Source organism: Pteronotus mesoamericanus, unplaced genomic scaffold (genome assembly GCF_021234165.1).
Source record: "Pteronotus mesoamericanus isolate MK-2021 breed Mesoamerican mustached bat unplaced genomic scaffold, CSHL_Meso_final scaffold_651, whole genome shotgun sequence".
Classification (NCBI taxonomy): Eukaryota; Metazoa; Chordata; class Mammalia; order Chiroptera; family Mormoopidae; genus Pteronotus; species Pteronotus mesoamericanus.
This window is the reverse complement of record NW_026555325.1, coordinates 26,893,427-26,906,962: the sequence shown is the minus strand read 5'-3', so window position 1 is coordinate 26,906,962 and position 13,536 is coordinate 26,893,427.

Genomic DNA, 13,536 nt, shown 5'->3' with positions numbered 1-13,536 from the left:
ACACTGACCTACTTAGTTATTAGATAAAATCATGAGAGAGGAGATTTCCAAGAATGTACAAAGAGAAGCACGTCAAGGATAACGTAATTTAGCACTTAACCATCTATTATCTGGTACTTTCGGTATTGCTTCAGATACATTAACCTTGACTCTGCAAGTAAGTCAAAAGCTCCTGGTAGGAAGTGAGTACTACATTAATGCCTAATCAATATTAGTTCTGTTTTCATGTTTTGTTTTTGTTTTGGGTTTTTTCCCCCCAAATCAACTGTAGAACAAGACTACCTTGGATGCAGTTAATAGCTGCATGAATTGCCAAAATCTTTTAAATTATAATAGAATAAATCTTAGAAACTCACATCTATTTTGCAAGAATATTTGTCTTTTTTAAAATTTTATCACCACCCAGAATGTCAAGAAACTCTCTTCAACCTATTTGCTGCTTCAGTTTAATGAGATTTTAGTGAAACTCATTACCTGTCTAGTAATTTTTGCCCTTAAAAAAGCAACTTAAGGTTTTTAAACCAGGTCTTGAAGTTGTCACTACATTTGAATTTATGAAGTGCTTCTTAATTTTAAAAAGAGAAGGAGAAATAATGCCTTTACACACTAATGCAAACATCTAATAATACATTTCCTTTAAGGATATAGATTGAATGGCACCTTTAGAATATAAATTGCCTCCCTGTCCACGTCACTTATAGTAGGATCTTTAATCTCAACCCTAGCTTGAACCATCTTCAAATATCAGAACAGGTAGACCACCTTGCTTCTTACTTTTTCCAACACTGTCAAGCATTAATTGTTGCCTCTTGTCTTACTTAAAAGTCTCTCAAATCCAGGTTATCCAACTAAGAAAATTCTGATTACTCCTCTCCTGGAGTCATTACTGCACACAGCTAGTCAATTAAAGATTAATTTATGAGGGAGGACCTACAAAAAAACCCCAGAATTATCTTTTGGAGGGCAGGCCCCTTGTAGTACAGGCTTCCCCCACTAGGTGAGTGTTCTAAGAACCCATGTGTATCAGTGTACCGACTGGAATTGTTGTGTGAGAGGCTGCATTCGGCTTTCATGATTTTTTTTGAAGACTCTTTCAACATGTTTGCCCATTTCACAATGGGTGATTTACAAGTGCACCTGCCCACACCACACTGAGTGTTCAGCAGTTTTTTACCAAAAATGGAATAACCCCCATGCCCCACCTTCATTATTCAACCAATTTCACTCCAAGAAACTTTTTTGTCTCCCAGGGTGAAAAATGTCCTCAAAGGGAAGCATTTTGCTGATGTGGAAGGGGTGAAGCAAAAAACAGCAGAAGCACTAAGAGTTATCAAAATCAACAAGAGCAAAAACTGTTGAGCAGCAGAGAAAATGTCTCAACAGGGGAGTACTTTGAAGGTGACTTAAGTTTAAACAGGTAAGAATAAATACACAAATTTTTATAAATAAATTTTGCTTTTTGGTTCCCCCCTCCACTGGACAGGAACAGGCCTCCTTTCGGTTGGCCTGCTGCACTCTTCCCAGGAAAGCATTGCTAGTCTGTTTTTCGGTAGACCTGGCCCCTGGCAGAACCTGGGTTGTCTGGTATGCCAAGAATGGCTCAAGCATGAACCAGCTAGTGCCCATGAGTTAGAGTGCTCATAAAAGCTTCACTGACTGTGGTGGGATAATCATCACACCAATCATACAGGCTCCTTTAAGGATTTGTCATTACCCTCACCCTAGCCACCTAGCTTAGTTGTTTAGAGCATTGTCTTGTTACACCAAGGTTGTGGGTTTTATCCCAGTCAAGGCATGTATAAGAAACAACCAATAAATACATAAGAGGGACAACAAATTGATGTTTTTCTCTCTCTCTTTCTCTCAAACCACTTTTAAAAAAGAATTTATAATTATTCTAAAAAGTATATAAAGTATTTGCCTAGGTAACAGAGCAAACACGCTTAGTGGATGAGATACACCATGAGCTAGGGAACAGAGACTTAGGAAAGAAGACAAGAACACAGTCGTTCTCTAAAGCAGCAGTTCTCAAACTTCCACCTGTGTCTGGGTCACCTGGAGGGCTTGTGAAAACACATTGCTGGGTCCCATCTCCAGAGTTTATGGAGGAGTTCCCTGGGGTGAGACCCGAGAACTAGCATTTCTGAAAAGTTCCCACATGATGGTGCTGCTGTTGGTTCAAAGATCACATTTGACTAAGGTAGGAGGTTGGCCATAAGAGCAATGCTAGCTGGGACCATCTGTTTGGAAGCTGGGCAAAATACAAGCAAATGTAAAAATGCCCCACTGGAGCTCAGGGAGTGCAGAGGTAAGAGACAGGAGGGAGCGCATTGGCACACATTAAATGTATTTATCCTTTTTATCTTTGAAAAATTATTTGTGAAGAGCAAGAGGGGAAAGGAGTTAACAAAGGAGAAAACAGAGATTATGGTCTAAAGTCAACACAGCTGCAGTGGTTAAACCAAAAGCCTGGTTTAGAACCTACATGGATTCAGGGAAGATTGCCTGTATTTCTTAGTTCTTAATTATGAGCAGAAAAGAATACACCCAGTCCTCCAAAGTCCAACAAGTTTTCCTAGGACTAATTGATCTAGGACTAAGTGTCCTAATTGGAAAATTACCCAGGGAACATAAGTAAAACTGGGTTATACTCAAAGTAACATCATGCAGAATTTATGTAGCTATCTTTTATAAGACATTTTAATAGTCATTCTGTAACAGGGTGGTAAGGTCAGATTACTGGGAAGCAGGGGAGGGAACCCGGAATTAATGCAAGAACCTGTGCTTCCCCAGAGGGACCTCCGAGGCAGAGGGAAGCTGGGGAGTGCCAAGGTCTGGGGATTAAAGCAGCAGCCTTTCAGAGACCGTGCCTTACTGGAGAGGGGAGGAGCTGTGGCGGCAACAGGAAGCAGTCAGTGTGCACAGCCCTAGCAGCTGAGCAGCTCATGACACAGCCGGGAAGGAGCTTGTACTGAGGCTGCGCAGAGCCAAATATGTTGAAACACATGTGTATGGAGGTCAGCAAGCTGCAGCAGGACACAGGACACCCTGTCCTGGGTGGAGACCTGGTGCTCCTATGCGAGACTGGAGACCTTGCCCCTTGCAGAACATGGCGCTGGAAGAAGAGCAAAAATAAACGTGACCGACATTGGCCAACATTGGATGAGAGGCCAGACACTTCTGCCATGCAGGGAGTTTTGGGCTCTGGCTTCAAAAGCAAAATGCACACAGAAGTTCGCTTTCTTGGTCTTTTGCCTTTCCCCTCGCCCCAGCTGGAGTAGGGCGTGGGAACACTTGTGGGACTGGCACATGCTTGGCCTGCTCAGGGCTTAGGCCTCCCATCGGCAGGAACAAGTTGGCAGAGGTGGAGTCCCATGCTGGGATGTGTGCCTCGCCTGGCACCAGCCACTGGGACACTGCAACCCTGTGCGGCAATGGCTCACGGGCGCTAGATGGTACGATTCTCTTGCCCTGAGAGTAACACACAAAGGCATGGGCTGGACACAAGCACCAGCCTCTGGGGCACAGGCAGCTGTGCCAGGGTACCATGGATGGAGATTCTCCTGCATGACTGTCTGGAGGGATCTGGTAGCATACCCTGATCCCCAGAGAGAGAGAGAGAAAGCTGCTGCGAGGCAACGACACTGGACTCTGATACCAACAAGTGTGCACCAGAGAGAGAATGAGAAAAAGCCTGCGAATGGAGACCTGTTCATGTAGAAATCTCCAGCTCTAAAGGGATAGATAAGGAACGCTCTATTAAAACACACACACACATGCACGCACGCATGCGCGCGCACACACACATATTTGATTTGTCCTGCATTCCTAAATCCCACCTGATTCTGGTCCTTCCTAACTCACACCTAGACTAATGCCTTGGTATATTATCTGAACATTCTGCCTCAGGCTGTCCTCTCTTCAAGATGATTTGTGCATCACTCCCAAAATTATCTTATTGAACTTATGCTTTGATAATACCGCTTGCTTGATCCAAAGCTTTCCAAGAAACTCTCGTGCTTACAGGATAAAGTACAAATTCCATAGCCTTTGTCCAAAACTTTCACAATATGGCCTCAACATGTCACTCTGGCCTTATCTCCCATGGCTGCAGGAAGGCATCCCTTATTCTAACATAACTAAAGCATTACTTCATACTAAAATGGCTCTGTACCTCTTTGGCCTTTGCTCCTGTATTCTTGTCATTCTCTTACCTGAAATGTCCAATCCCCTGTGCCCCATCAAACTTCTGTCCATCCTTTTATCTTCTCCCTATACTATGACTGACAACTCTAGCTGCTAGTTAGTTTTTTTGTCCTCTGGAATTCTGTAATTCTTGTTGTTGTGTTTCCTGGCCAATCAGATTAAAAGTTCCTTGAGTCTAGACAGTGTGTTTTAAAGCCTGTTTTTATTCTTCATAGCTTATGCCATGATGCCTTGAATGTATTAAACTCTTTAAGCATTTAAGGTAAGATGGATGGTATAAAAGAGAAAATGGTTAATTTTTACCAATAGTCATACATATTATTTTATTGGATTTTTCTCAGCTATAATGATTGTCATTCAGTAAAGTAGCAATTTAATGTGTTGCATTCAATCCAACAAGCTGGGTTATATGATTAAGTTGGGTTTCTTGTTTTATTATCCATAGAACCTTCAGAGAAATGTTTTGAAGATCCTTAAAAAGACTCTTCAAGGATATACCAACCAGTACGTATCTTTTCACTTGTTTAGACAGCTAAATAAGCATTTTATCTTTCTTTATTATAAGCTCCTTGAACCTACGCATATGTCAAATTTTATTTTATTTTTTACCAGGGTATGCTCATCTTATTCATTCAAGATGATTGATAAACATTAAATGACTTGATCTTATCTAACTTAGATGTATTTAACCTAAATTTATAACTCACTGAAAAAACTTGCATCAACCCCTCCATTTAATATTATTTGTAAAGAAAAAAGAGTCAAAACTTTAGACTGAATGTTTTCATGGTTCAGGTGTAACTATCACTTTGTTTAATCTCAGCATACAGCCCAGTATGGGATAGAACACTGAAAACAAGAGGTGATTTAGGAATGTGCAGATCACAATATAAGAAAACACCTCAGGCAACATACGTTTGTAGTTTAATATTTGAAAGGCTTTGGAAATTTTTATTTCCCAGGCACAGTGTTAGCTATGTATTTGTTATTTTTAGATCTTGTCTTCCTGGAGGATAACAGGCCAGTTCTGGAATAATGAATCTGGTCCAAACTTCTTACACCCAGGTTCTTATTGTCCCATCATGTAACAACATTGGTCTTTAATTCTTTACGTTCTGAGAAAAAAATAGTAAAGCATCTTCTAAGAAATAAAGAAAAATTATTTTATCCCAGAATGGCAGCCTCTGGGTGCTTCTGATTTTTCTTCAGCAGCTTTGCATTTGGGTATAATTGTTTTTCTAAAAATTATTTTTCTAAGTTGCACTTTTTAACTCTACCTGAAAGACATAGACAGATAGGAAATCAAGTAGTAGGTTTTATGGTCCTATGTTTCAAAATACTTCAAAGTGAATTTCAATTTATTTAAAAAGCAGTAAGAATAGACCAGGGAAGGTAATTAAACATTTAGAAAAATAGGTCTTAGAAAATTCTCAGATTTTGTAGAAGGAGCAGTTCTATTGCACAAACACAGTGAGAGGTGCTTCCTAGTCCAGAAGACAACCTAATCTTTCAAAGTAATCATTTTAAAAAAGAAAACAAAAAATTAAAACTATGAGCTTCATATTTTGATGCAGCTCTATGTTCATTGCAGTATTGTTCATGGTGGACAAGACATGGACACAACAAAAGCGCCCTCTAATAAAGATCTGAATAAAGAAGATGTGGTATGTATATACTATGTAATACTACTCAGCCGTAAGAAAAGATGCAATACTGCCATTTATGAATACTATGTATGCTAAGTGAAATAAGTCAGACAGCAAATGTCCAAGAACATTTCACTCGCATGTGGGATATAGAACTGAAACTCATAGTCACAAAGAGTATGGTGGTTACCAGAGAGAAGGGAGTGGGGAGTAGTAAAGGGGGCCAAATATATGGTGACAGAAGATGATTTGACTTTGGGTGGCAGGCATGTTGTGGGAAAACTTGGTTCTTCTTGCCAACACAGTAAAGAATTAAAGATCAGTAAGCCTATTAATTTGCAGGCAGAGTTTGTTGGCAGTTTGTTCTCAGGGAAGGCAACAGGCCTTGCTGAGGTGGGTGTGAAAGGCATAGGTATAGGTAAAGGCAAGGCGTCGGGCCCTTTGTCCTGAGGACTTACATACTTTACGGGGTGGGGTGAGGGTGATTTACATATTGGTTGGCAGGTATAGGCAGTACTCGCTTTTCCCCAGGAAGATGTGACCACCTCAATGTAGGCATGTGTGCGGCTCTGTTTTCCAGAGTTCTTATCTTTTGCCAGACCAAATTTGGTCATCTGTTGTAAAACAGATACACGACCAGACCGCAGTTAATCAAAGTTAGGACAGTTAACCAAAGTTATTTATGGGCTTTTTCTATAAGCACTGTGGACACTATGGACCCCCTTGTAAAACAGATAGTGACCAGAGGCAAGCAGTTAGCCAAAGTTATTAATGGGCTTTTTCTGTAAGCACCATGGACCACCTCCTTCTAAATTTTTCAACGTCTATCTTACAAACACACAATGCAATAAAGAGATCATGTATCATATAAATGTACACTTGAACCCTATATGATACTATTAACCAATGTCACACCAGTAAATTTAATTGTATTAAAATATATATATGAGCTTCAGGTGGAAAATTTCCTTGGAACAAATTATTCTATATGTGTAAGCTAAATGCCAGCTGAGGACATTTTGTCCCTTTGTGATCTGGTTAAACTTGGTCATAAACCCCATTCCAGTCAGGAGTCCACTCCATAATTTTGGCAAATTTCCTGACTTACTTCCTCATCCTTCTCTAGGCCATCATGAACTAGTGTTCTTTTGCTCTGTAGGTTAAAACTCCATGATACTCCTGATGTAAACCCAATCCCTTCATGAGTTTCCATAAAAATCCACTCACATCATGCACTGTGTAAATTTTTTGTTGCATCTTTTGAGGATTTAGAGTGGTTACAAGGAAGGGTCAAATCCTAGAATACAGCCTTCAACCAATCTTCAGATTTCACCATCTAAGCTTCTCCTTTACTTCTCTCATTTTCCATCTTCTCCAGATTAATAAGCAAATATTTCCCTTTGACTTCCTCAGTGACATTCTACCATCTCTTGGCCTTTGGAAGACCCCTCTCCCACTTTACCCCACACCTTTTTATTTTTCCAAAACAAATATGATTCTCTTCCAAAGAGGAATTCAGATGAAAGCTGTCAACACATTCATTTCTTTTTCATTTTATTACATATATGTACCTATCCTCTTATTTATATTCCGCACTGCATTTCTAGCAATAAAGAGAAGCCCAGAAGACTTTTGCCATGCATAAAATTAAAACTTGGATTCACTCGTTTAAATAGAAGCTGTTCTACCCAAGTGGGTAACAGAAGGTTGAGCAGCTTCTACTGTGGTTTCTCAACATAGCGAACCCAAATGACTTAGATCTGAGCTCCCACAAGTCCTTATTACATATCATCAATCATTGTCATGTTTCACCTCAACACCTGTCCTGTTCTTCAAACAACAGCTGTGTAACTGCCTACTTTCTTTGCACTCTGGATAAATCTGGCCTTTCAGAATTAGATTAGATCAGGCCCAGCTGTAGTGGGCTGATAATTATCTACTTTATAAGTGAAAGTCTATTTATTTTTTCAGATGTCCTCCATGGAATGATACCATGCCATCCGACATTGTTGACTGCTCTTTAGTAGTTAAAATAGAGATATCCTTAACACTGGGGCAGAAATTAGAGGATCCAGATTAAGAAGTATATCACTTAAGAGGATGATAATGTTACCTTCCCCACTTTTCTCGGCTTCCCTAAATCCCAGCAGAATTTAAGATTTTGCTCAAATGCCTCTTCCCCTGAAAGATCTCCTCGGCCTTCTCCAGGTGACCATAGCTTTTCTTTTTCTGCAAGACTGTGGGTCTGACGATAGAAGGAAAAATCCAAATGTGAACAACAGCTTTCTAACAATTAGAGCTGACCAGTGTTGGGATGGGTTATGCTGGGACTCAGTAAGACTTCTGTGCCTAAAACAACTTAGAGGTTGGGCAGACAAATACTCACAATGTGGTAGGAGGGGTTCATATGCTGCATAAAAATTTCACTTGGTGATCCTTAAGGTCTCCCCTAATCCTGAGCTTCTAGATATTGCTTTGGGTGCTCTAATGAAATAAAATACAGAATTGTTATGGAATACCCTAATTATTTATTTTTGCATGTTTTTAAATTTTTTTCTAAATAAATATTAAACAGTATAAGAGCAGTGATCCTTTGTTTTGTTTTGTTTTTTTTTTTTTTTTCAATGCTTAGGCCACTTTGCACAAAATAAGTGTTCAAAAACTTTTATGGATAGAACCATGACAGCATGTTTTGAAGGGAGGTAAAGGAAGGTAAGAAAGGACAACCTGGAGACAACAAAGCAGATATGGAGCAGTATCACAAAGCATCAGATTTCTAGGGATTAGGTCACACAAAAGGATGGGAGCTCACAGGGAGTCAGGGATCCTGTAATAACTGCACTTATTCTCTCATGAAAAATAATATAAACAGAGCTACTTCAAAATGGAGTCAGAGCTGTTATTCCAGAAAAACAGCCTATGTGTCTTACTCTTCAAACCTTTGGAATGTTTAAACTGGGAAAAATAACCTTTGGACTGGGTCAACATTGTATTCCAAACTGCTGTTTGCAAAGCTAATAGGAAAGCAGACATTCTTACTACCAGACTAAAAATTAAAGACATCCTTTAGGGTTAGCACCACCATGTACAGCTAAAGAATAACTTAGCTTATTTGCATCTATAGAAATTCCTTCCTTGACTTAACACCAAAAGAAATTCCCTCCTTCTATTCATATAATTTTCCTCCTTCCCTTTCTCATAAAAACCCCTTACCTTCACACCCCTAAGCTGAACACTATTTGGATTTCTGCCTGAATCAGTGCTTTTCAAACAGCTCTTCTTTTGTTATCTCAAACAAATGCTTTTGCCTCTACTTTGGCATTTTATTTTTAGGTTAACACTAAAATAAAAATAATTGGGTGTGTGCAGGAATTATTGCTGGCACTGCTGACAAGATGCAAGACCAGTTCTCATTCTCTTCCTTCTTGTCACCTTTGATTGGAGAAAATTCCCTAAAAGCAGAACAGAATCCAATCACCGACAAGATGAAGACAAATGCATCAAACTCATATTTGAATTCACAGATGGGCAGCATCTACTGGTGATAACGAGCTGGGAGCTGGTTATTTTGCCTTGACCCAAAAGGTATGATTAGTGGACCATCAGCCCTGGCATCAGCTGGGAGCTCTTTAGAAATACAGAATCTCAGGCCCCACCCCAAACCTACTGAACCAGAATCTGCGTTATACCAGGAGCCCCAGGTTGTTTTGTTCAAGTTTGAGAAGCACTAATGTACAGGCACCCTTGTCCTTTGGGAGGAAAGTTTATCAGAATCGGCTAGGAAACATTTAAGAAACAACTTCCTGGAGAGTCTATTTGCCTGCACCAGGCCTCTGTTACTGATGAGAATGTGTGATAACATATTTCTGGGGGATTTGGGGAGGGAAAACTATTGTCAATCATTAATTAATGGCTGTAGCACTTAAGCCCATTTCCATTTGTTGTGGGTTTTTTCCCAGAATGATCATGCATTAAAAAAAATGATTTTTTCCAACATTATCTAAAACTGAAACACACTAGCCATGCCTTTTCTTTAGATCATAATGGTTATTTCTTTTTAACTATGGTAGAAATAGTGCTACAAATGAAGAAAACTTTTAAGACATGCTGTTGATTCCTTGTTTGTATGTAAAAAGTCCTAATGAGTATGTCAGAAAGTTTTTAGCATGGGAATGTGCTCTGAATTTTTGATCATATCTGTCATCGAACAAATGGGAGTGGAGGGTGGAGGGTGGAGAGGAGTATCGATGCAATAAATGTTTAAAGTCTGAACATAGTATTTATATTTGAATGTATCAAGAGGACAACTTAATAGGTAAATGTATGAAAGTTACTAAAAGTATTCTTTATGTTGCTTCTATATTAAGTGGTTGATTGAACAAAATATCCACTATCATAAGACATGCTCTTCAATTAGACTGAAGAACAGCTTAAAATACATTTTCGTGTAATAAAGAACATGTAATTATGTTGTTAATATTAAAAGGTTAATGAAAGAAGTATGCTCTATTGAGAACCAAACAATGTTAGTTACAGAGTTTAATTTAAATTTTGTGAGTGTCTGTTATTCACAGAAGGAAGAATATTGCTCATTTGAACTTCCTGAACTCTAAACCATGAGGGTGAGCCAAAAGAAGTCATATCTAGGAGAAAGCCACTTGGGTCTCCTTGGTCATTACTGTGACTGGGCATGAGTCCAAAGCTAGAAGGACGAATCTCAACTTCATCCTTATTCATGTAAGCAAGTGATTTAACCCTTCTGATCTCATTTCCTTCAACTGTAAAATGAAGAAATCATTATATACTAGGTTACTGTGACTATTTTTCCTATGTTTATTGATAATTTGAATTATTATGCATTGTATTACATTTCCTTATTTTTCCCATTCGGTGTTTTGCTTCTTTCTCAATGAATTAATAATAAATATCATCCTTTTTAAAATAGTGCATGAACTAACTTAAAAAATAAATCTGGTATTTACCATTTAATTTTGTTAATGATTATTTTATGTAATGAAGTTTTCCATTTTACACACCCAAATATATTGTTTTTAAGATTTTTTTAATAATGTTTTTTAAGGTTACATTGTTTCTCATTTAATTAATGTGGAATTGAAAATCTTATTACATGCAAGATGGCTTGCCAACTCAAGAGTAATAATAGTTTATATAATTATCTTCTACTTTTGAATTAACTACCACTCACTCATGTCTTTTAAAGTATTTTTATTATAAAATTATGAATTATACATTGTAAACTGTACATTGGAATGACATAACATAAAGGGAAAATTAAAATCACCACACTGATAACATTTTGGTATATTACTTTCCAGTCATTTTTATTTGGGAAAAAAAATGCTATTGTATGACATAATAAGAAATATATATTTGGTCTCCGCCTCCAGTTCCTAACACAGAATTCCTAAAACTCCTCGAATTTTCTAAGTGATAAGAATCCTAGGAGCACTGCCTGTGCTAATATTTGGTCTTTGACTGAAATTCTTGATGTGAGAGCCCCTATCTTACGGACTCTCCGGACTCTCCGGGTGATTAAGAATGCCTTTTTGTATGCTAATCAGATGACTGGTGGCTAGAGGCACTTAGATAGTTTTAAGTTGGGAGTTAGTTACCAGAAAGACCAAGGCAGAATATGAAGGTTGAACTTTTATCCTCATCTTCAACCTGAGGGAGAGAGCTGGAGATTGAGTTAATCATGAATGGCCAGTGATTTAATCAATTATTTCTAAGTAACAGAAAACTCCATAAAAACTTTAAATAACCGGGTTTGGAGAGCTTCTTGGTTGGTGAACACAGTAGGTGTAGGAGGGTAGCATGCAAGGAGGAGGCATGGAGTTCTGTGCCACCCACCATGCCTAGTACATTGCTCTATGCAACTTCCATTCGACTGTTTCTGCGTTGTATCCTCCATAATAAACCAGCAATAGTGTATGAACTGTTTTCCGGAATTCTGTAAGCTGACCTGAAGAGAGGATTGTGAGAATCCCTGCTGTTAGCTGGTCAGTCATAAATTCAGGAGGTTTGGACTTACAAGTGGCTTTGAAAGGGGTCATGTGGGACTGAGCCCTTGATTTGTAGGATCTAATGCTAACTCCGGGTAGATTAGTGTCAGAATTGAATTTTAGGACACCAGAGAATTAGTCAGTATGGGAAAAAACACACACACATTTGGAGATTAAGAAGTGTCATGATGTCAGAGAAATAGGTTTCTTTTAGCTCTGTATGAAGCCATGGTTGTTTATATTGATGCTTGCCTGTTGTGCAGTCCTCAGGAGCACAGCACCTTTTCATGCAGTAACATACGCAACTCCTTTAGGACTTTAGAATCATAGACTAACACATTTGAAAAGGCTCAGAATCTCTAATACCATGTGAGAAAATTTCAGAATACAAATGATATAGCGTTGAGGTAATTTGCAAGTACACAGTCACATTTCTCAATAAACTTGGCACAGTTTTAAAGCCTAAACAGTCTGCTCTTGGATGGCTTCACTTTCATTACCCTTGGAAGCAGCTGGCCACTCCTTTGGTCTTGACCCAGGGTCACTGTCCTTTCTTACTAGGCCTACCATATCTCAGGCCTCCTCTGAATTTTACTCCTACACATTTCCTAACCCCTAGAGAGCCAGGCTCATTTCCAGCCTGGGGCCTGAGTCACACTCCCATGAAAACTATTCCAAGTGTGAGCTGAGAATTTTCTGACCAACCTTTCTCAGGAGTCTGGGCAATGGCGTAATTTACCTAAGCTAAACATTTTCCTAGTACACATTTCTTTTAGATTTCTCTTAATTATTTTACATTTCTTATCTCTTCTTTCTGTGCTTCAAAATTACAAAGATCTCTTATTATCCTCTTCGGTTCACTCCTGATCACAGACACCAAAGGATTTCCCCACCACTACCTGCGACTCCGAATCCCATCACCGTTTCTATCCATATGCCAAAGCCCAAAAGGCATCCTTGGACTCAGATATTTGAAACCTTATTCAAGATGCAAAACATGGAGAATTACATTTCCGAACTTCAATGCGGATTTGTGGCAGATTGGCGACAACCAAATGTAACAAACATGCCTAAGGATCACCCAGATTCCTTTGGATCCTGTCTTCAGAGGACTGACCTTGAGCTTTGGGAGCCCCTTTTGTCCTTATTCTTTATACATAGAAACAGAAATGCCTGAGAGGCATTACATTCCTGGGAAAACCCATAGTCCAAGTATTGACTTGTGTGGGAGTTTGACAACCCATTCTTTGCCTCACAGTGAAACAAACCTGAGATGTAATTTATGTTCCGAAGTACCTCATGGAATCGGTCTGAGGCTGAGAAGTCACTTGAAATTTCTCTACTTGCTTGTTTTCTCCCTTTTTTCAGTTCTACTTCCTCCATTCTCTCACGTGTTTCTCCCAGGAGCACATTCTTAATAAACCTCAAATGTTTACATGTGAATCCTCATCTCGGAGTCATCTTCTGAAGAATTTAACCAATAAGTTCATACCATAAAAATGCCAACATTAAATTACAGCCAATCCCCTGAATTCTGCAAATCTGATCATTCCAGATTTACCAAAATTTAGAAGGAGAAAGTTAATACCTTCATTCTAGCCCCAGAAAAATCTAGAGAGAAAATTCTCCCTTGCTAATTATTTAGATTGTATTATCTCCTT